Source organism: Rutidosis leptorrhynchoides, chromosome 4, assembly GCF_046630445.1.
Source record: "Rutidosis leptorrhynchoides isolate AG116_Rl617_1_P2 chromosome 4, CSIRO_AGI_Rlap_v1, whole genome shotgun sequence".
NCBI classification, from domain to species: Eukaryota; Viridiplantae; Streptophyta; class Magnoliopsida; order Asterales; family Asteraceae; genus Rutidosis; species Rutidosis leptorrhynchoides.
In genome coordinates this window covers 532,186,020-532,211,037 of record NC_092336.1, presented here as the reverse complement: position 1 = coordinate 532,211,037, position 25,018 = coordinate 532,186,020, and positions in this window count along the sequence as shown.

Here is a 25,018-nt window from a genome sequence, read left to right as displayed (position 1 = left end):
TTTTATACACTTGCGAGTGTACATATATTTATAAACAGAAATCTTGTGGTCTATTAATATATTGAAATGATTGTTATGATAAACCTATGAACTCACCAACCTTTTGGTTGACACTTTAAAGCATGTTTATTCTCAGGTATTAAAGAAATCTTCCACTGTGCATTAGCTCATTTTAAGGATATTACTTGGAGTCATTCATGGCATATTTTGAAAGACGTTGCATTCGAGTCATTGAGTTCATCAAGATTATTATTAAGCCAATTATAGTTGGATGTATTATGAAATGGTGTGCATGCCGTCAAATTTCGTTGTAATGAAAGTTTGTCTTTTAAAAACGAATGCAATGTTTGTAAAATGTATCATATAGAGGTCAAATACCTCGCGATGTAATCAACTATTGTGAATCGTTTATAATGTATATGAACGGGTCCTTTCAGTTGGTATCAAAGCGGTGGTCTTAGCGAACCAGGTCTGCATTAGTGTGTCTAACTGATAGTCGTTAGGATGCATTAGTGAGTCTGGACTTCGACCATGTCTGCATGTCAAAAGTTTTGCTCATCATTTTTGTCGGAATTTACCTGCTTATCATTCTTAATCTAGACACATCTTATTGCATTGATTGCATGAATAGTGTATAGATAAAATTCATATCTTAGCGTATCTGCTAATTCATATCTTAGCGTATTTGTTAATGTAAACTTTGCCTGACATATTTCGTAAATTCCTCCGTAATCTACGAAACCTTTTGCTCTATATAATTAGAATACCACCCGATAGCCGGAAAATCATTTCATATCGAAAAATTCTTTATTCAATCGTACGAAATAGAATTCGTCATTAGTTTAAGTCCTTCGGATTCCGAAATGGAATCCCACTCAAGTTCCAAAAGCAGTGTGACCTAAATGGATCAACCAATTAGTCATCAACTATTCTGGATGAATTAGGGATGGGTTCGTAGCCTCCTTAATCATTGGAGACAAGAAGAAGGTGATCCCTTCCATCCACCACATTGCCCTCTTGGCGAAGAACTTGAAGCACTTACCGGCGAACCTATCCGAAACACCATTTTCTCTCTTATTTCTAGAGTATCTCGTCACGATTACATACTACACCAAATTCTAGATTTTATTTATCCGCTCGTCCGAACCGATAATCACCCCAGTGTAATAGAAGAAGTCAACGAGCTTCGCGCTCGGGTAGTGGCTTTGGAGAATATGGTGCAAAGGTTACAAACACCAGCAGCAGCACCAGCAGCATAAACAGTACCACCATCAGCAACACCAACAGTACCATCACCACCACTAATAACAACATCCACATCCCACACCGCAACATCACAATCTGTATCTCAAACATCAACACCATACGCCCTGTAAATATCCAGGAATATCAACAACAACAAACGATGAAGTATTAATTCATAAATTTCATTGAAGAGATATCTCTGCGGCAGTTATGTAATCTCCAAAATCTTAGAGATTATTTAATTCTGACCGTAAATCGGATGAGTGAACGGAGATGGTAGAGTAGAAACTTTGATCGAAAATGGTGTACGATTTAAAAGCTAGAATTGTTTTACCAACAACATCAACAGGACCGTAGCATCATCAACACAGTCAGTGCCGTCAGTATCGTCAGAATCAACAGCACCTGTAACATCACAAACTCTGTCAGTTCAAGAATCATTGTAGACATCATTACGAATCAACAACAAATATATTGTATCAACGAGTTATGAAGTATTAACTCATTTTCAATCGAAAGATTTATATGTATATTTTATATGTATAAATTTTTAAACCATAATAAATCTTCCCGTACTAAGCTATTATGTGTGAATCTTAACTACTCAGTTAATTCATATTACAAATATGCAATGATGTACGTCCTTCGTCCGCAACTTAACCATCGTTAATTACAATCTCTGTCTCAATTCAATAAAAATCCAATTCATAATAAATCAAGTGTATTATTCAAATATATGTTTGATTTTACACTTTCATCATCGATGTACTCGAAACTTTTCAAATAACATCATTCGTACCTTGCGAAGTTCACAAGAATTTCACGAAAACCAACAAATAACAAAGTAATGATTCATAATTTCAATATTATTGAAGAAATACTTATGCAATTTATAAAGTTTTAGGGATTACTCAATTCTAGTTCCAACCATAAAACAAATGAGTTTAATTTAATATTAACTCATTAAATCTATATTACATCTAAAGAAAATATACACATATATTTTCATAAAGACTGTAATAATTCTTTTGTACAAAATATTAATTGTGAATTTTTTTTTAACGGGTAGGTAATACCCGAGAGATATATAAATTCACAATTAATATATTACATTTTTCGAAACTGGTTCAGCAATCATCAACTATACTCCCTACTTTCACAACAATATCCATTCTTTCATATAAATCAAAACAATCATACTCATTCAAATTCAATTAAATATTCTGATTTTGAAATAGCATAATTCAATTCGAAATATAACCAGTATCATCACTCTTAGATTCCTATATCTTTCAAAGCTATACTTTGACTTCAAAACTGTGTTAGAACATCATATGTATTAACGATTACAATATGTGCTCAAACCCTTCAAAATTCCTGAAGTCACTTCAACTAAGGAACAATCGAGATGATGATCCAACCACATGTTACCCACAGGTATACACCTGAAAAACTCTCAAAATCTAAGTCATAGTTTGACACGTATCCGTGTTAGACCCTTTGGAATTTACTAGCTAAAATAACTTTTCAATTCCGTTTCAAAATAGACAGTTTTGTCACAGCTCCAGCAAGTCAACTTCGACTTCTCAATCAAAACAGTCTTATTATAACCTCGATAGATACGTTGCCCTTTCGCCAATGTTACCGGGGAATCGTTTATATTCACCACATTAGCAATAAACTTACCAACAACTTCACTGATCTTTGACTTTCAAAAAAAAAATCATTATAATTATCGAAACCCAATCATATACTCATTCGTACCTTATAACAAGAATTGCCATACCAATTATTGAGAATCAGCAATCAGTATTTTGAAACCTCGCAGCATGTCTACATCAACAATTACATATACACACAACGTCTACCTCCAAGACTTACATTCTTTGAATGAGAAATTTCTGAAAAACACTCTAAACTGCGAACCAGTTCTCGAAATTTTGAAAAATGCTGATGAAGCAGCAAAAACTGTAAACGACCTTAACAGTAAAAAGTTGGATGATAAAGGATAGTATATTGGCAAAGCTCAGAAAAAGAGAAGCTTTGGAACTGGAAAACGGATTGAGCAAAGTATGAAGGAGGCTGTGGACAAATCACAAAGGCTGAACCTGCCTTCAAAGAATCCAAATGATTCAGTACTTGCTGAAGTCATTAACGAATACCTTGCTCCTGACTCTAAACCCCTGCGGAAAATATCCTTCATCATCCTCTGATATTAGACATTCTAAGATATCATCGTATCTTTCATTATAAATATCATCCATACTTCTGAAGATATATTTATAATTATTCTTATCTGAAATCATTTACCTCTTCGTGCTATCTGTATTATATCATAAAAGAAACTATTTTAGTTTCTAAATTCTGAAACATTCGAGTTTAAAATAGGAATATTCTTGAAGAAGTGTTGGGAGCTGAAGCATGAGTTAGTATAATATAATGACACTTGATCAACGTGATTATATTACAGTAATTCATGCTGAGTTTCTAAATGGAACATGATGATTCATAGATCATAACGTCATCATGTGCTATGTTACACGACTCTTGTATTCTCTTTGATCTCTAAATATCAAGAAAATATTTCTTGATGATTCGGCCTTTTCCGAGGTATTCTGGTAATTTGACAAGTCAAGATCGTGCCATTACAATTTCCTTCCTAGAACATTAACAATGTTCATTCCAAAATTTATATCTGCGAATTCTGGACCATTACAAGCGGTGCTTAATCGCAAGAAGAAGAAACGAAAGGACAAAGCTCCGAACTAGAAATGGGAGTATAAATCATAGCAAATAGAAGAGAGCATTAACTGTGGATGACAATGATTATAGAAAAAGCAAGGACTTTGAAATATAAGGGAAGATATAAAACCCAACAACAACCCTGAAATCACAAACCGTATATATCAATGCATATAGCAATGTAAAGACACGGGAGAACTAAAAACACTATAAAACCAAGAGTATAGTAGAAGTAAATAGATTCTTCAGGAGGTAGATGAAAAAGAAGAGCGACAGATATGAAAGTGAGGAGTATATCAAGAATCAGCACTGGATGAAGTATATTGACAAATACTTTAAAATATGAGTTGAGAAGGTGTGAGTTGTAAGAAAACAAATGAGGTGGATTTATAGTGAAATATCCGACAGAGAAATCAAAATGGATTATCGCATTAATTCGAAGATGATCATAATTTTCTTAATCGCCGAATAATCAAATCCAATATAGATTACAAAGATTTTCTTTTCGGAGATCAATCGTGATGACGTCAAAAGATACGACGAATCACTATTATCTTATTTCATTCATTTACGATAACTTCATTCACACGCTTCGAGTAATCGAATTATTTTATCCATTCTTCTTGAACATGATAAAACTCTATAATTGTTATAATAACATTCTCATTGTTAGTCATGACGACCTTTATCAAATTTCGGGGACGAAATTTCTTTAACGGGTAGGTACTGTCACGACCCGGAAATTTCCGACCAAATTTAAACTTTAATCTTTATATTATTCTGACATGATAAGCAAAGTTTGTTAAGTTAAATCTCAAGAATTTTAAACTGTGTTCATACATTCATTATAACCTCGACCAAATTTCGACGATTCACGAACCGTTATATATAAATAGATATGTATATGTATACATATATTATAACTTGAGAATATTAATAAAGTATTAAACGTATAATACTTTACACGAACGTATTTGTTTCAATATGATTTTTGACGAAATTAAAAAAAAATATATTAAATGATTGAATTATCAGAAACATTGAATTATGATTACAAGTCTCTGTTGAGAGGTCCACTATGATTTAAGAAAATCTATTCCTCTTAACGATATTCAGAATAATTTGCAAATCTATTTATAAATAAAAACAAAAAGTGTCATTTACGAAAGTTAGACAAAAGTTAGTGGAGAATTGGTTTCCATAATATTCTATTAATCTATTTTCAAACGTATAAAGACGTTTTCAGTTTAAAAAGAACTTTATTATTAAAACGTATATAACTTTTATAAATATCTAGAATCACTTTTGACAACTCATTACTTAACCAGTATAATAAATATAACGATATTTATATTTTATTTCATTAAATATATATAACGATTTAAATTAATATTATATATATTTATACGCGTATTATACATACATAGTTTTTATACTTTTACTATACTTTAACTTTACCTTTACTTTACTTTTACTTTACTTTAACTTTAATAATTCACTTTAATAATTCATACTTTAATAATTCACTTTAATAATTCATACTTTAATAATTCACTTTAATAATTCATACTTTAATAATTTACTTTAATAATTCATACTTTAATAATTTATACTTTAATAATTCACTTTAATAATTCAAAAATCTATTATAAATAGAATTCAATAGGTTTCATAATTTCATAGAAACTAGAAAATATATTTCTCTAAACTCTCTCAATCGATTTATATATATATATATATATATATATATATATATATATATATATATATATATATATATATATATATATATATATATATATATATTTGCTCTGTATTATTTCAAGATATTATTAGTATACATAAAATATTACGACGGAGAGCTGTCCGAGTGATTTCAAAATAGTTTTTTTTGAATGAGTCGAAGCTAAGGAAATTATGGGTTATAGCTATGGAGGTGATGGGTATGGTTCATGGGTATGCTCGTGAGGTCAATATAGTGTTTATCATCTCCGTTGCGTCTACATACTTTCCTGCAATATTGAATCTCAATATTGATACGTTCGTGAATCCGAGTCCAACCTTGCACTTGTTAAATGACTATGTATTTTTACTACAAAATACAGTATTGTGAGTTTCATTTGCTCCCTTATATATATATTTTTGGGACTGAGAATACATGCGCTGTTTTTATAAATGTTTTACGAAATAGGCACAAGTACTAAAACTAATTCTACGTGGGTTTAAATCAGAAATATACCCTTAGCTTGGTAACATTAAACTACTTGTCTATGTACGGTAGGCGCGAATCCTAAAGATAGATCTATTGGGCCTGACAAACCCCATCCTGACTATGGGATGCTTTAGTACTTCGAGGTTATTTTAAACACACCTGATCTGGTGTACTTCAGAGGGTAAAACATGAACGTTAAGGCTTGTTACCGGGTGCCTACAACTTATAGAATACTTTTATACACTTGCGAGTGTACATATATTTATAAACGGAAATCTTGTGGTCTATTAATATATTGAAATGATTGTTATGATAAACCCATGAACTCACCAGCCTTTTGGTTGACACTTTAAAGCATGTTTATTCTCAGGTATTAAAGAAATCTTCCGCTGTGCATTAGCTCATTTTAAGGATATTACTTGGAGTCATTCATGGCATATTTTGAAAGACGTTGCATTCGAGTCATTGAGTTCATCAAGATTATTATTAAGCCAATTATAGTTGGATGTATTATGAAATGGTGTGCATGCCGTCAATTTTCGTTTTAAAGAAAGTTTGTCTTTTAAAAACGAATGCAATGTTTGTAAAATGTATCATATAGAGGTCAAATACCTCGCGATGTAATCAACTATTGTGAATCATTTATAATGTATATGAACGGGTCCTTTCAGTTGGTATCAGAGCGGTGGTCTTAGCGAACCAGGTCTGCATTAGTGTGTCTAACTGATAGTCGTTAGGATGCATTAGTGAGTCTGGACTTCGACCGTGTCTGCATGTCAAAAGTTTTGCTCATCATTTTTGTCAGAATTTACCTGCTTATCATTCTTAGTCTAGACACATCTTATTGTATTGATTGCATGAATAGTGTATAGATAAAATTCATATCTTAGTGTATCTGCTAATTCATATCTTAGCGTATCTGTTAATGTAAACTTTGCCTGACATATTTCGTAAATTCCTCCGTAATCTACGAAACCTTTTGCTCTATATAATTAGAATACCACCCGATAGCCAGAAAATCATTTCATATCGAAAAATTCTTTATTCAATCGTATGAAATGGAATTCATCATTAGTTCAAGTCCCTCGGATTCCGAAATGGAATCACACTCAAGTTCCGAAAGTAGTGTGACCGGAATGGATCAACCAATTAGTCATCATCTATTCTGGATGAATTGGGGATGGGTTCGTAGCCTCCTTAATCATTGGAGACAAGAAGAAGCTGATCCCTTCCATCCACCATATTGCCTTCTTGGCGAAGAACCTGAAGCACTTACCGGCGAGCCTATCCGAAACACCATTTTCTCTCTTATTTCTAGAGTATCTCGTCACGATTACATACTACACCAAATTCTAGATTTTATTTATCCGCTCGTCCGAACCGACAATCACCCCGGTGTAATAGAAGAAGTCAACGAGCTTCGCGCTCGGGTAGTGGCTTTGGAGAATATGGTGTAAAGGTTACAAACACCAGCAGCAGCACCAGCAGCATAAACAGTACCACCATCAGCAACACCAACAGTACCATCACCACCACTAACAACAACATCCACATTCCACACCGCAACATCACAATCTGTATCTCAAACATCAACGTCATACGCCCTGTAAATATCCAGGAATATCAACAACAACAAACGATGAAGTATTAATTCATAAACTTCATTGAAGAGATATCTCTGCGGCAGTTATGTAATCTCCAAAATCTTAGAGATTATTTAATTCTGACCGTAAATCGGATGAGTGAACGGAGATGGTAGAGTAGAAACTTTGATCGAAAATGGTGTACGATTTAAAAGCTAGAATTGTTTTACTAACAGCATCAACAGGACCGTAGCATCATCAACACAGTCAGTGCCGTCAGTATCTTCAGAATCAACAGCACCTGTAACATCACAAACTCTGTCAGTTCAAGAATCATTGTAGACATCATTACGAATCAACAACAAATATATTGTATCAACGAGTTATGAAGTATTAACTCATTTCCAATCGAAAGATTTATATGTATATTTTATATGTATAAATTTTTAAACCATAATAAATCTTCCCGTACTAAGCTATTATGTGTGAATCATAACTACTCAGTTAATTCATATTACAAATATGCAATGATGTACGTCCTTCGTCCGCAACTTAACCATCGTTAATTACAATCTCTATCTCAATTCAATAAAAATCCAATTCATAATAAATCAAGTGTATTATTCAAATATATGTTTGATTTTACACTTTCATCATCGATGTACTCGAAACTTTTCAAATAACATCATTCGTACCTTGCGAAGTTCACAAGAATTTCACGAAAACCAACAAATAACAAAGTAATGATTCATAATTTCAATATTATTGAAGAAATACTTATGCAATTTATAAAGTTTTAGGGATTACTCAATTCTAGTTCCAACCATAAAACAAATGAGTTTAATTTAATATTAACTCATTAAATCTATATTACATCTAAAGAAAATATACACATATATTTTCATAAAGACTGTAATAATTCTTTTGTACAAAATATTAATTGTGAAATTTTTTTTAACGGGTAGGTAATACCCGAGAGATATATAAATTCACAATTAATATATTACATTTTTCGAAAATGGTTCAGCAATCATCAACTATACTCCCTACTTTCACAACAATATCCATTCTTTCATATAAATCAAAACAATCATACTCATTCAAATTCAATTACATATTCTGATTTTGAAATCGCATAATTCAATTCGAAATATAACCAGTATCATCACTCTTAGATTCCTATATCTTTCAAAGCTATACTTTGACTTCAAAACTGTGTTAGAACATCATATGTATTAACGATTACAATATGTGCTCAAACCCTTCAAAATTCCTGAAGACACTTCAACTAAGGACCAATCGAGATGATGATCCAACCCGACGTTACCCACAGGTATACACCTGAAAAACTCTCAAAACCCAAGTAATAGTTTGACACATATCCATGTTAGACCCTTTGGAATTTACTAGCTAAAATAACTTTTCAATTCCGTTTCAAAATAGACAGTTTTGTCACAGCTCCAGCAAGTCAACTTCGACTTCTCAATCAAAACAGTCTTATTATAACCTCGATAGATACGTTGCCCTTTCGCCAACGTTACCGGGGAATCGTTTATATTCACCACATTAACAATAAACTTACCAACAACTTCACTGATCTTTGACTTTCCAAAAAAAAAAATCATTATAATTATCGAAACCCAATCATATACTCATTCGTACCTTATAACAAGAATTGCCATACCAATTATTGAGAATCAGCAATCAGTATTTTGAAACCTCGCAGCATGTCTACATCAACAATTACATATACACACAACGTCTACCTCCAAGACTTACATTCTTTGAATGAGAAATTTCTGAAAAACACCCTAAAACAGAAGACAAAAATAGAGAGTAACGTTGGTGATCAAAAGAGAAGGAGGAGGGAAAGAGATAGGTTGGTGGTGGTTATGTTGGTGATCAACGAAGGAAACAAAAATAGAAAACAAGTAAGCGAGCAACAGTTGCATCGAATTAAAACAGAAAACAAGAGTGACGGTTTGGGTAGCTGTCGTAGTGACCCGAACTTTTCCATGTTTATATATATATATTAAATGAAATTGTTATTTACATGATTAAGTGTTTCCAACATGTTAAGCAATCAAACTTGTTAAGACTTGATTAATTGAAATAGGTTTCATATAGACAATTGACCACCCAAGTTGACCGGCGATTCACGAACGTTAAAACTTGTAAAAACTATATGATGACATATATATATGGATATATATGTATAGTTAACATGATATTATGATAATTAAACATATCATTAAGTATATTAGCAATGAACTACATATGTAAAAACAAGACTACTAACTTAATGATTTTGAAACGAGACATATATGTAACGATTATCGTTGTAACGACATTTAATGTATATATATCATATTAAGATATATTAATACATCATGATATCATGATAATGTAATAATTTAACATCTCATTTGATTTAATAAATAATGGGTTAACAACATTTAACAAGATCGTTAACCTAAAGGTTTCAAAACAACACTTACATGTAACGACTAACGATGACTTAACGACTCAGTTAAAATGTATATACATGTAGTGTTTTAATATGTATTCATACACTTTTGAAAGACTTCAAGACACTTATCAAAATACTTCTACTTAACAAAAATACTTACAATTACATCCTCGTTCAGTTTCATCAACAATTCTACTCGTATGCACCCGTATTCGTACTCGTACAATACACAGCTTTTAGATGTATGTACTATTGGTATATACACTCCAATGATCAGCTCTTAGCAGCCCATTTGAGTCACCTAACACATGTGGGAACCATCATTTGGCAACTAGCATGAAATATCTCATAAAATTACAAAAATATGAGTAATCATTCATGACTTATTTACATGAAAACAAAATTACATATCCTTTATATCTAATCCATACACCAACGACCAAAAACACCTACAAACACTTTCATTCTTCAATTTTCTTCATCTAATTAGTCTTTCTCAAGTTCTATCTTCAAGTTCTAAGTGTTCTTCATAAATTCTACAAGTTCTAGTTTCATAAAATCAAGAATACTTCCAAGTTTGCTAGCTTACTTCCAATCTTGTAGAGTGATCATCCTACCTCAAGAAATCTTTCTTATTTACAGTAATATATCTTTCTAATACAAGGTAATAATCATATTCAAACTTTGATTCAATTTCTATAACTATAACAATCTTATTTCGAGTGGAAATCTTACTTGAACTTATTTTCGTGTCATGATTCTGCTTCAAGAACTTTCAAGCCATTCAAGGATCCTTTGAAGCTAGATCCATTTTTCTCATTTCCAGTAGCTTTATCCAGAAAACTTGAGGTAGTAATGATGTTCATAACATCATTCGATTCATACATATAAAGCTATCTTATTCGAAGGTTTAAACTTGTAATCACTAGAACATAGTTTAGTTAATTCTAAACTTGTTCGCAAACAAAAGTTAATCCTTCTAACTTGACTTTTAAAATCAACTAAACACATGTTCTATATCTATATGATATGCTAACTTAATGATTTAAAACCTGGAAACACGAAGAACACTGTAAAACCGGACATACGCCGTCGTTGTAACACCGCGGGCTGTTTTGGGTTAGTTAATTAAAAACTATGATAAAATTTGATTTAAAAGTTGTTCTTCTGGAAAAATGATTTTTCTTATGAACATGAAACTATATCCAAAAATCATGATTAAACTCAAAGTGGAAGTATGTTTTCTAAAATGGTCATCTAGACGTCGTTCTTTCGACTGAAATGACTACCTTTAGAAAAACGACTTGTAACTTATATTTCCGACTATAAACCTATAATTTTTCTGTTTATATTCATAAAATAGAGTTCAATGTGAAACCATAGCAATTTGATTCACTCAAAATGGATTTAAAATGAAGAAGTTATGGGTAAAACAAGATTGGATAATTTTTCTTGTTGTAGCAACGTGAAAATTGGTAACAAATATATATTAATAATATCCTAGCTAACTTATATTGTATTATACATGTATTCTAATATATTATGTAATCTTGGGATACCATAGACACGTATGCAAATGTTTTGACATATCATATCGATCCATGTGTATATATTATTTGTAACAACCATAGACACTCTATATGCAGTAATGTGGGAGTTAGCTATACAGGGTTGAGGTTGATTCCAAAAATATATACACTTTGAGTTGTGATCTAGCCTGAGACGTGTATACACTGGGTCGTGGATTGATTCAAGATAATATATATCAATTTTTTTTCTGTACATCTAACGTTGGACAACTAGTTGTAGGTTACTAACGAGGACAGCTGACTTAATAAACTTAAAACATCAAAATGTATTAAAAGTGTTGTAAATATATTTTGAATATACTTTGATATATATGTACATATTTGTTATAGGTTCGTGAATCGACCAGTGGCCAAGTCTTACTTCCCGACGAAGTAAAAATCTGTGAAAGTGAGTTATAGTCCCACTTTTAAAATCTAATATTTTTGGGATGAGAATACATGCAGGTTTTATAAATGATTTACAAAATAGACACAAGTACGTGAAACTACATTCTATGGTTGAATTATCGAAATTGAATATGCCCCTTTTTATTAAGTCTGGTAATCTAAGAATTAGGGAACAAACACCCTAATTGACACGAATCCTAAAGATAGATCTATTGGGCCTAACAAACCCCATCCAAAGTACTGGATGCTTTAGTACTTCAAAATTTATATCATATCCGAAGGGTGTCCCGGAATGATGGGGATATTCTTATATATGCATCTTGTTAATGTCGGTTACCAGGTGTTCACCATATGAATGATTTTTATCTCTATGTATGGGATGTGTATTGAAATATGAAATCTTGTGGTCTATTGTTACGATTTGATATATATATAGGTTAAACCTATAACTCACCAAAATTTTTGTTGACGTTTAAAGCATGTTTATTCCCAGGTGAATACTAAGAGCTTTCGCTGTTGCATACTAAAATAAGGACAAGATTTGGAGTCCATGTTTGTATGATATTGTGTAAAAACTGCATTTAAGAAACATATGTCGATGTAATATATTTCTATTGTAAACCATTATGTAATGGTCGTGTGTAAACAGTATATTTTAGATTATCATTATTTGATAATCTACGTAATGCTTTTGAAACCTTTATTGATAAAATAAAGGTTATGGTTGTTTTAAAAATGAATGCAGTCTTTGAAAAACGTCTCATATAGAGGTCAAAACCTCGCAACGAAATCAATTAATATGGAACGTTTATAATCAATATGAACGGGACATTTCAGTTGGTATCCGAGCGTTGGTCTTAGAGAACCAGAATTTTGCATTAGTGTGTCTTATCGAGTTTGTTAGGATGCATTAGTGAGTCTGGACTTCGACCGTGTTTACTTGAAAAATGATTGCTTAACAAATTTTTGTTGGAAACTATATATTTTTAACATGTGAATATTATGTGATATATTAATCTCTTAACGTGTTTGATATTATGTAATAGATGTCTACCTCTAGAACAAGTCCCATTGACTCACCTAATAATAATGAAGAGTCAAATGTAAATTGGAATGATTCGTGGACTAATTCACAAGTTCCCGAAGAGGAATCGGAAGAAGAGTCGGAACCGGAAGAAGAATCGGAACCGGAAGAAGAATCAGAACTGGAAGAAGAAATAGAACCAGTGGGGGAAATAATAAAACGGTTAAGTAGAAGAAAATCCTCAACGAACTGACCAAAGTTAATTATGGTCAATGGTGTTTCCGCCAAGGAAGCAAAGTATTGGGAGGATTACCAATTCTCCGATGAATCGGATCCCGACAAGGATTCCGATGGTGTTATAGAAATTACCCCAACACAATTTAATAAGGCAAAAGAGAACAATAAGGGAAAGGGCATAAAAATAGAGAAATTCGATTCCAAACCCGATGAACTTTATATGTATCGTCAACACCCGTATTTCTTAAGTTGTGACAATAACCCGTGAACCTCTAAACCACCAGGTTTTTCTAAACCAATGTGGAAAACAACGGCTCGTATTAGGGGAACATCATATATCCCTAGAAACTTGGCAAAACGAACCAAAACCGAAGAAGAAGAAACGAGCGAGTCGGAATAAGATAGTTGTATTCGTGTGGTGTAATATATGTAATATAGTGTACTTATGCTTTATGATATATGTAAAAATTGCTTGTATTAATAAGTATTTTTTTTATGAATCTAACTCTTGTCTATTTTACAGTTTAAAAACACAAAATGGATAGACAACCCAATATTTTAAGAGACCTACCCGGAGACATGATTGATGAAATCTTGTCTAGAGTCGGTCAGAATTCCTCGGCACAACTATTTAAGGCGAGATCAGTTTGTAAGACATTCGAAGAACGTTCCAAGAATGCCTTGGTTTATAAAAGGCTTTCGTTCGAAAGATGGGGGATATCACATTGGGAAATCCATAAGTTACGATGTGTTTACTTTGACGCATATATTGCGGGGAACCCAAATGCTATTTTACGCAACGGGTTAAGAAATTATTTTGACTCAATATATCCGAATATAGGACTTCGTGATTTAGAAAAAGCGGCTAACATGCAACATAAAGAAGCATGTTATGCTTACGGGTTAGTAATGTTCATTTCTCACCAAAGTGAGAACAAGAACATCGGGCTACAACTATTAAACAAAAAGTTCCCACAAGTGACGGAGTCGGTAATTGGGGTAAGAAATGAGGTTTTTAGATTGTTACGGGACTGTTGGACATTACGTAACCCTCGTCCCTTTGACGACGTTACAACATGTTGTCTTATCAACGGCCATAACGGTTATGTTCCACAAGACCAAGGATGGGAAGTAGTCCTAGTAAAACCAGAATGCATGACTTGTTTCTGGACGTATGAATTACGTGTCTTTATTGCCTTTACTGAACGACTTGTGTACTAGCTAGAATTATCTTCACAACTATCTTGTATCAAATTTATTGTGTGCTATATTTCATGCTATATGTAAAATAAGCGGTATTGTAAGTTTGTAAAATATTGTGTAAAAGTTTGAACGCGAAATATTATTATAATCAGTTTTTCATATAGAATTGTAGTAGTTGAATTGTATATTAGCTACTAAGTATGAACTTAACGGGTAGGTACTACCCGAATTTAAACTTATAAAACGCTAATATGAAGAAAAAGCTTTTATAAATGAGTTCATATTATGCTACGAGATACTATTGACTACTCTTAATATTCTGTATGATTAACTTGTTTCATTTGACTATTTGAAGGAAATGGCACCGACTACTCGACAAACCATGAATATGAGCGAAGAGGAATTTCGTACCTTTCTTGCTGCAAACATAGCCGCAGTACAGGCTGCGCTACATACCAACAATAACTCCGAATCTAGTAATGCAGCTAACGGTGCAAGAAATCGTGTAGGATGCACCTACAAAGAATTCACTGCCTGCAAACCTTTGAAATTTGATGGAACCGAAGGACCGATCGGATTGAAACGGTGGACCGAGAAGGTCGAATCGGTGTTTGCCATAAGTAAGAGTACTGAAGAGGACAAAGTGAAGTACGCTACGCATACCTTCACAGGTACTGCATTAACATGGTGGAATACCTATCTAGAGCAAGTGGGACAAGATGATGCTTACGCACTACCGTGGTCAGCATTCAAGCACTTGATGAATGAGAAGTAACGTCCCAGAACCGAGGTCAATAAGCTCAAGACAGAACTTAGAGGGTTACGAACCCAAGGATTTGATATTACCACGTACAAAAGACGATTCACAGAATTGTGCCTATTGTGTCCGAGAGTGTTCGAAGATGAGGAAGAGAATGTCGACGCGTTTGTGAAAGGATTACCGGAAAGAATCCAAGAAGATATAAGTTCACACGAGCCCGCCTCCATACAACAGGCATGTAGAATGGCTCACAAACTAGTGAACCAGATTGAGGAAAGAATTAAAGAACAGGCGGCTGAAGAGGCCAATGTGAAGCAAGTCAAAAGAAAGTGGGAGGAAAACGGTGATAAGAATCACCAATACAACAACAACAGCAATTACAACAATAATCGCAACAACTATCCCAACAATCGCAACATCAATCACAACTACAACAAACGGCCCAACAACAACAACAACAACAACAACAACAACAACTACAACAATCATCCCAACAACAATAACAACCGCAACAACAACAACAATCAGAAGCAGCTATGCCAAAGGTGTGAAAAGTATCACTCGGGGTTCTGCACCAAATTTTGCAATAAGTGTAAAAGAAATGGTCATAGCGCGGTGAAGTGTGAGGTCTACGGACCAGGGGTTAACAGAACAAAAGGAACAAATGGTGTCGGAACGAGTAATGGCGGAGCAAGTAGTGTCGGAGCAAGTTATGCCAATGTAGTTTGTTATAAATGTGGAAAACCAGGTCACATTATTAGAAATTTACCGAACCAGGAGAACACGAATGGACAAGGCCGCGGAAGAGTTTTCAATATTAATGCGGCAGAGGCACAAGAAGACCCGGAGCTTGTTACGGGTACGTTTCTTATTGACAATAAATCTGCTTACGTTTTATTTGATTCGGGTGCGGATAGAAGCTATATGAGTAGAGATTTTTGTGCTAAATTAAATTGTCCATTGACACCGTTGGATAGTAAATTTTTACTCGAATTAGCAAACGGTAAATTAATTTCAGCAGATTATATATGCCGGAATCGAGAAATTAAACTGGGTAGCAAAATATTTAAGATTGATTTGATACCAGTAGAGTTAGGGAGTTTTGATGTAATAGTTGGCATGGACTGGCTGAAGAAGGTGAAAGCAGAAATCGTATGTTATAAAAATGCAATTCGCATTGTACGAGAAGAAGGAGAACCCTTAATGGTGTACGGAGAAAAGGGCAACACGAAGCTACATCTTATTAGTAATTTGAAGGCACAAAAACTGATAAGAAAAGGTTGCTATGCTGTTTTAGCACACGTCGAGAAAGTACAAACTGAAGAAAAGAGCATCAATGATGTTCCCGTCGCAAAAGAATTTCCCGATGTATTTCCGAAAGAATTACCGGGACTACCTCCACATCGATCTGTTGAATTTCAAATAGATCTTGTACCAGGAGCTGCACCAATAGCTCGTGCTCCTTATAGACTCGCACCCAGTGAGATGAAAGAATTGCTAAGCCAACTGCAAGAACTATTAGAACGTGATTTCATTCGACCAAGCACATCACCATGGAGGGCTCCTGTTTTGTTTGTTAAGAAGAAGGATGGTACATTTAGGTTGTGTATTGACTACAGCGAGTTGAACAAACTTACCATCAAAAACCGTTATCCACTGCCGAGAATTGACGACTTATTTGATCAACTACAAGGCTCGTCAGTTTATTCGAAGATCGATTTACGTTCTGGATATCATCAAATGCGAGTAAAGGAGGATGATATTTCAAAAACTGCTTTTAGGACGTGTTATGGTCATTACGAGTTTATGGTTATGCCGTTTGGATTGACTAACGCACCAGCTGTGTTCATGGACCTTATGAACCGAGTGTGTGGGCCATATCTTGACAAGTTTATCATTGTTTTCATCGATGACATACTTATTTACTCAAAGAATGATCAAGAGCACGAAGAACATTTGAGAAAAGTGCTAGAAGTATTGAGGAAAGAAAAACTGTACGCTAAGTTTTCAAAGTGTGCATTTTGGTTGGAAGAAGTTCAATTTCTCGGTCACATTGTGAACAAAGAAGGTATCCAGGTGGACTCGGTAAAGATAGAAACCGTTGAAAAGTGGGAAACCCCAAAAACTCCGAAGCATATACGTCAATTTTTAGGATTGGCTGGTTACTACAGAAGATTCATCTAAGATTTCTCCAAAATAGCAAAACCCTTGACTGCATTAACGCATAAAGGGAAGAAATTTGAATGGAAGGATGAACAAGAGAAGGTGTTTCAATTACTGAAGAAAAAGCTAACTACGGCACCTATATTGTCATTACCTGAAGAGAATGATGATTTTTTAATTTATTGTGACGCATCAAAGCAAGGTCTCGGTTGTGTATTAATGCAACGAACGAAGGTGATTGCTTATGCGTCTAGACAATTAAAGATTCACGAACAAAATTATACGACGCATGATTTGGAATTAGGCACGGTTGTTTTTGCATTAAAGACTTGGAGGCACTACTTATATGGGGTCAAAAGTATTATATATACCGACCACAAAAGTCTTCAACACATATTTAATCAGAAACAACTGAATATGAGGCAGCGTAGGTGGATTGAATTGTTGAATGATTACGACTTTGAGATTCGTTACCATCCGGGGAAGGCAAATATGGCAGCCGACGCCTTGAGCAGAAAGGACAGAGAACCCATTCGAGTAAAATCTATGAATATAATGATTCACACTAACCTTACTACTCAAATAAAGGAGGCGCAACAAGGAGTTTTAAAAGAGGGAAATTTAAAGGATGAAATACCCAAAGGATCGGAGAAGCATCTTAATATTCGGGAAGACGGAACCCGGTATAGGGCTGAAAGAATTTGGGTACCAAAATTTGGAGATATGAGAGAAATGGTACTTAGAGAAGCTCATAAAACTAGATACTCAATACATCCTGGAACGGGGAAGATGTACAAGGATCTTAAGAAACATTTTTGGTGGCCAGGTATGAAAGCCGATATTGCTAAATATGTAGGAGAATGTTTGACGTGTTCTAAGGTCAAAGCTGAACATCAGAAACCATCAGGTCTACTACAACAACCTGAAATCCCGGAATGGAAATGGGAAAACATTACCATGGATTTCATCACTAAATTGCCAAGGACTGCAAGTGGTTTTGATACTATTTGGGTAATAGTTGATCGTCTCACCAAATCAGCACACTTCCTGCCAATAAGAGAAGATGACAAGATGGAGAAGTTAGCACGACTGTATTTGAAGGAAGTCGTCTCCAGACATGGAATACCAATCTCTATTATCTCTGATAGGGATGACAGATTTATTTCAAGATTCTGGCAGACATTACAGCAAGCATTAGGAACTCGTCTAGACATGAGTACTGCCTATCATCCACAAACTGATGAGCAGAGCGAAAGTACGATACAAATGCTTGAATACATGCTACGAGCATGTGTTATTGATTTCAGAAACAGTTGGGATCGACATCTACCGTTAGCAGAATTTTCCTACAACAACAGATATCATTCAAGCATTGAGATGGCGCCGTTTGAAGCACTTTATGGTAGAAAGTGCAGGTCTCCGATTTGTTGGAGTGAAGTGGGGGATAGACAGATTACGGGTCCGGAGATAATACAAGAAACTACCGAGAAGATCATCCAAATTCAATAACGGTTAAAAACCGCCCAAAGTCGACAAAAGAGCTACGCCGACATTAAAAGAAAAGATATAGAATTTGAAATTGGAGAGATGGTCATGCTTAAGGTTGCACCTTGGAAAGGTGTTGTTCGATTTGGTAAACGAGGGAAATTAAATCCAAGGTATATTGGACCATTCAAGATTATTGATCGTGTCGGACCAGTAGCTTACCGACTTGAGTTGCCTCAACAACTCACTGCTGTACATAACACTTTCCACGTCTCGAATTTGAAGAAATGTTTTGCTAAAGAAGATCTCACTACTCCGTTAGATGAAATCCAAATCAACGAAAAACTTCAATTCATCGAAGAACCCGTCGAAATAATGGATCGTGAGGTTAAAAGACTTAAGCAAAACAAGATACCAATTGTTAAGGTTCGATGGAATGCTCGTAGAGGACCCGAGTTCACCTGGGAATGAGAAGATCAGATGAAGAAGAAATACCCGCATTTATTTCCAGAAGATACGTCAACACCTCCAACTGCTTAAAATTTCGGGACGAAATTTATTTAACGGGTAGGTACTGTAGTGACCCGAACTTTTCCATGTTTATATATATATATATATATATATATATATATATACATATATTAAATGAAATTATTATTTACATGATTAAGTGTTTCCAATATGTTAAGCAATCAAACTTGTTAAGACTTGATTAATTGAAATATGTTTCATATAGACAATTGACCACCCAAGTTGACTGGCGATTCACGAACGTTAAAACTTGTAAAAACTATATGATGACATATATATGGATATATATATATATATATAGTTAACATGATATTATGATAAGTAAACATATCATTAAGTATATTAGCAATGAACTACATATGTAAAAACAAGACTACTAACTTAATGATTTTGAAACGAGACATATATGTAACGATTATCGTTGTAACGACATTTAATGTATATATATCATATTAAGATATATTAATACATCATGATATCATAATAATGTAATAATTTAACATCTCATTTAACAATGGGTTAACAACATTTAACAAGATCGTTAACCTAAAGGTTTCAAAACAACACTTATATGTAACGACTAACGATGACTCAACGACTCAGTTAAAATGTATATACATGTAGTATTTTAATATGTATTCATACACTTTTGAAAGACTTAAAGACACTTATCAAAATACTTCTACTTAACAAAAATGCTTACAATTACATCCTCGTTCAGTTTCATCAACAATTCTACTCGTATGCACCCGTATTCGTACTCGTACAATACACAGCTTTTAGATGTATGTACTATTGGTATATACACTCCAATGATCAGCTCTTAGCAGCACATGTGAGTCACCTAACATATGTGGGAACCATCATTTGGCAACTAGCATGAAATATCTCATAAAATTACAAAAATATGAGTAATCATTCATGACTTATTTACATGAAAACAAAATTACATATCCTTTATATCTAATCCATACACCAACGACCAAAAACACCTACAAACACTTTCATTCTTTAATTTTCTTCATCTAATTGATCTCTCTCAAGTTCTATCTTCAAGTTCTAAGTGTTCTTCATAAATTCTACAAGTTCTAGTTTCATAAAATCAAGAATACTTCCAAGTTTGCTAGCTTACTTCCAATCTTGTAGAGTGATCATCCAACCTCAAGAAATCTTTCTTATTTACAGTAAGATATCTTTCTAATACAAGATAATACTCATATTCAAACTTTGATTCAATTTCTATAACTATAACAATCTTATTTCGAGTGGAAATCTTACTTGAACTTGTTTTCGTGTCATGATTCTGCTTCAAGAACTTTCAAGCCATCCAAGGATCCTTTGAAGCTAGATCCATTTTTCTCATTTCCAGTAGCTTTATCCAGAAAACTTGAGGTAATAATGATGTTCATAACATCATTCGATTCATACATATAAAGCTCTCTTATTCGAAGGTTTAAACTTGTAATCACTAGAACATAGTTTAGTTAATTCTAAACTTGTTCGAAAACAAAAGTTAATCCTTCTAACTTGACTTTTAAAATCAACTAAACATATGTTATATATCTATATGATATTCTAACTTAATGATTTAAAACCTGGAAACACGAAGAACACTGTAAAACCGGACATACGCCGTCGTAGTAACACCGCGGGCTGTTTTGAGTTAGTTAATTAAAAACTATGATAAACTTTGATTTAAAAGTTATTCTTCTGGGAAAATGATTTTTCTTATTAATATGAAACTATATCCAAAAATCATGATTAAACTCAAAGTGGAAGTATGTTTTCTAAAATGGTCATCTATACGTCGTTCTTTCGACTGAAATGACTACCTTTACAAAAACGACTTGTAACTTATATTTCCGACTATAAACCTATACTTTTTCTGTTTAGATTCATAAAATAGAGTTCAATATGAAACCATAGCAATTTGATTCACTCAAAACGGATTTAAAATGAAGAAGTTATGGGTAAAACAAGATTGGATAATTTTTCTTGTTGTAGCAACGTGAAAATTGGTAACAAATCCATATTAATCATATCCTAGCTAACTTATATTGTATTATACATGTATTCTAATATATTATGTAATCTTGGGATACCATAGACACGTATGTAAATGTTTTGACATATCATATCGACCCATGTGTATATATTATTTGGAACAACCATAGACACTCTATATGCAGTAATGTGGGAGTTAGCTATACAGGGTTGAGGTTGATTCCAAAAATATATACACTTTGAGTTGTGATCTAGCCTGAGACGTGTATACACTGGGTCGTGGATTGATTCAAGATAATATATATCAATTTTTTTTCTGTACATCTAACGTTGGACAACTAGTTGTAGGTTACTAACGAGGACAGCTGACTTAATAAACTTAAAACATCAAAATGTATTAAAAATGTTGTAAATATATTTTGAATATACTTTGATATATATGTACATATTTGTTATAGGTTCGTGAATCGACCAGTGGCCAAGTCTTACTTCCCGACGAAGTAAAAATCTGTGAAAGTGAGTTATAGTCCCACTTTTAAAATCTAATATTTTTGGGATGAGAATATATGCAGGTTTTATAAATGATTTACAAAATAGACACAAGTACGTGAAACTACATTCTATGGTTGAATTATCGAAATCGAATATGCCCCTTTTTATTAAGTCTGGTAATCTAAGAATTAGGGAACAGACACCCAAATTGACGCGAATCCTAAAGATAGATCTATTGGGCCTAACAAACCCCATCCAAAGTACCGGATGCTTTAGTACTTCGAAATTTATATCATATCCGAAGGGTGTCCCGGAATTATGGGGATATTCTTATATATGCATCTTGTTAACGTCGGTTACCAGGTGTTCACCATATGAATGATTTTTATCTCTATGTATGGGATGTGTATTGAAATATGAAATCTTGTGGTCTATTGTTACGATTTGATATATATATAGGTTAAACCTATAACTCACCAACATTTTTGTTGACGTTTAAAGCATGTTTATTCTCAGGTGAATACTAAGAGCTTCCGCTGTTGCATACTAAAATAAGGACAAGATTTGGAGTCCATGTTTTGTAGAGACCCGTCCTAATCCATCCGGACGAAGTCCATATCGATTATAAACGATTCACAACAGTTGATTACATCGCAAGGTACTTGACCTCTAGATGATACATTTTACAAACATTGCATTCGTTTTTGAAAAGGCAATCTTTCATTACATCGAAAGTTGACGGCATACATACCATTTCATAATATATCTAACTATAACTGACTTAATAATAATCTTGATGAACTCAACGACTCGAATGCAACGTCTTTTGAAATATGCCATAAATGACTCCAAGTAATATCTTTAAAATGAGCAAATGCACAGCGGAAGATTTCTTTCGTACCTGAGAATAAACATGCTTTAAAGTGTCAACCAAAAGGTTGGTGAGTTCATTAGTTTAACATAAATAATCATTTCATAATTTTAATAGACCACAAGATTTCATATTTCCATTTCTCATAAACATATGTCCCATGCATAGAGACAAAAATATCATTCATATGGGTTGAACACCTGGTAACCGACATTCACAATATGCATATAAGAATATCCCCATCATTCCGGGATCCTCCTTCGGACATGATATTAATTTCGAAGTACTAAAGCATCCGGTACTTTGGATGGGGCTTGTTGGGCCCGATAGATCTATCTTTAGAGTTCGCGTCAATTAGGGTGTCTGTTCCCTAATTCTTAGATTACCAGACTTAATACTAAGGGGCATATTCGATTTCGATCATTCAACCATATAATGTAGTTTTGATTACTTGTGTCTATTTCGTAAAACAGTTATAAAAAAACAGCGCATGTATTCTCAGTCCCTAAAATATATATTGCAAAAGCATTTAAAAAGGGAATAATGAAACTCACGCATATAAATATTGTAAAACAGTTAATAAAGCATTTGCATGTATTCTCAGCCCAAAAATGTAAAGAGTAAAGGGGAGCAAATGAAACTCACTCTACAATATTTTGTAGTAAAAATATTCATACGACGATACTGAACAATGCAGGGTTGGCCTTGGATTCACGAACCTATATCATTTATATATATTAACACATATAATTAACAGGCAATAATAATCAAACCGGTTTGTATATATTAATTATATATTACTTATTTAAAATAGTAATGTAATATTTATATAGTTATTATGTGTGTATTTGATATATTTTTATATAAATAGACTTTGGTTTGTTAAAATAATGACTTTAATAATACTATAATAGTGTTAATAATAATTAGATTTAATAATGACAATATTAACTTTTGCTAATAATACTAGTCATTTTATTTGTAATAACAATATTAATGATAATAATAATATATTAAAAATAATGATACTTTAAAAATGATAAATTTAATTATAATGATAACTTTACTAAAAATGATAATTTTAATAGTAATTAATACTAATAATAATAACTACAAAAATAATGGTTTTACTAATAATAATAATATTAATATTTATATTTATATTAATAACTATAATTATAATGATACTACTAATAATAATACTAATATTTATGATAATAATAAAAATATTAATAATCATAATAATAATAAAAATAATAGAAAGACTACCTTAATGTAATAAGCCTTAAAAAAATAAACGCCTTTGCCCGGGTTCGAACCCGAGACCTCTTGCTCACCTACCACATGCCTTAACCCTCATTCTAATGTTATATTCCTGATAATATTCACCCCATAATTCGATTTAACCCATTATTATTTCATTCTATCTTTGTTTATTTCATCTTCATCACCATGATCATGTACATCACTCTCATCATCACCATTCATAATCATCTTCCACTCGTCACTGTCTCACCATAATCATCATTATAATAAAATGAGCTTTAACTTTTTAATTTAAAATCATTGGTGGGCTTCGGTTCAATAGAAAACAGGAATATAAACTTGATCCCGGCCCAACATATCATAAATTTGTGAAGCCCAAATAATTAATCCAGTAACATCATTCGGTTTCTTTCATTGTTTCTTATTCTCATCATCACCACGTTCATCATCGACACCAGACATCATCGAAACCCCCTTCTTTTCTCTTGAAGCATTATTATTATTATCATATAACAGAAATTTATAGAAACGTACAGCTGTTTTCGAACATAATAGTAGCAGGTCGTGACGGGATGGTAAACAACAAGACGTGTGTCAAGGTGATAAGGTTGGGGTCGTGTATAGCAGTAACGGAAACAACAAAAAAATACAGGAGAGAGAAGTAACAGCAATCGTTGGAACTTGACTTGAGAGATTAGAACATAATTAGAGTATAGTAATGAAATCACAACGGTTCTTGGAGGTTGTTTAGGGT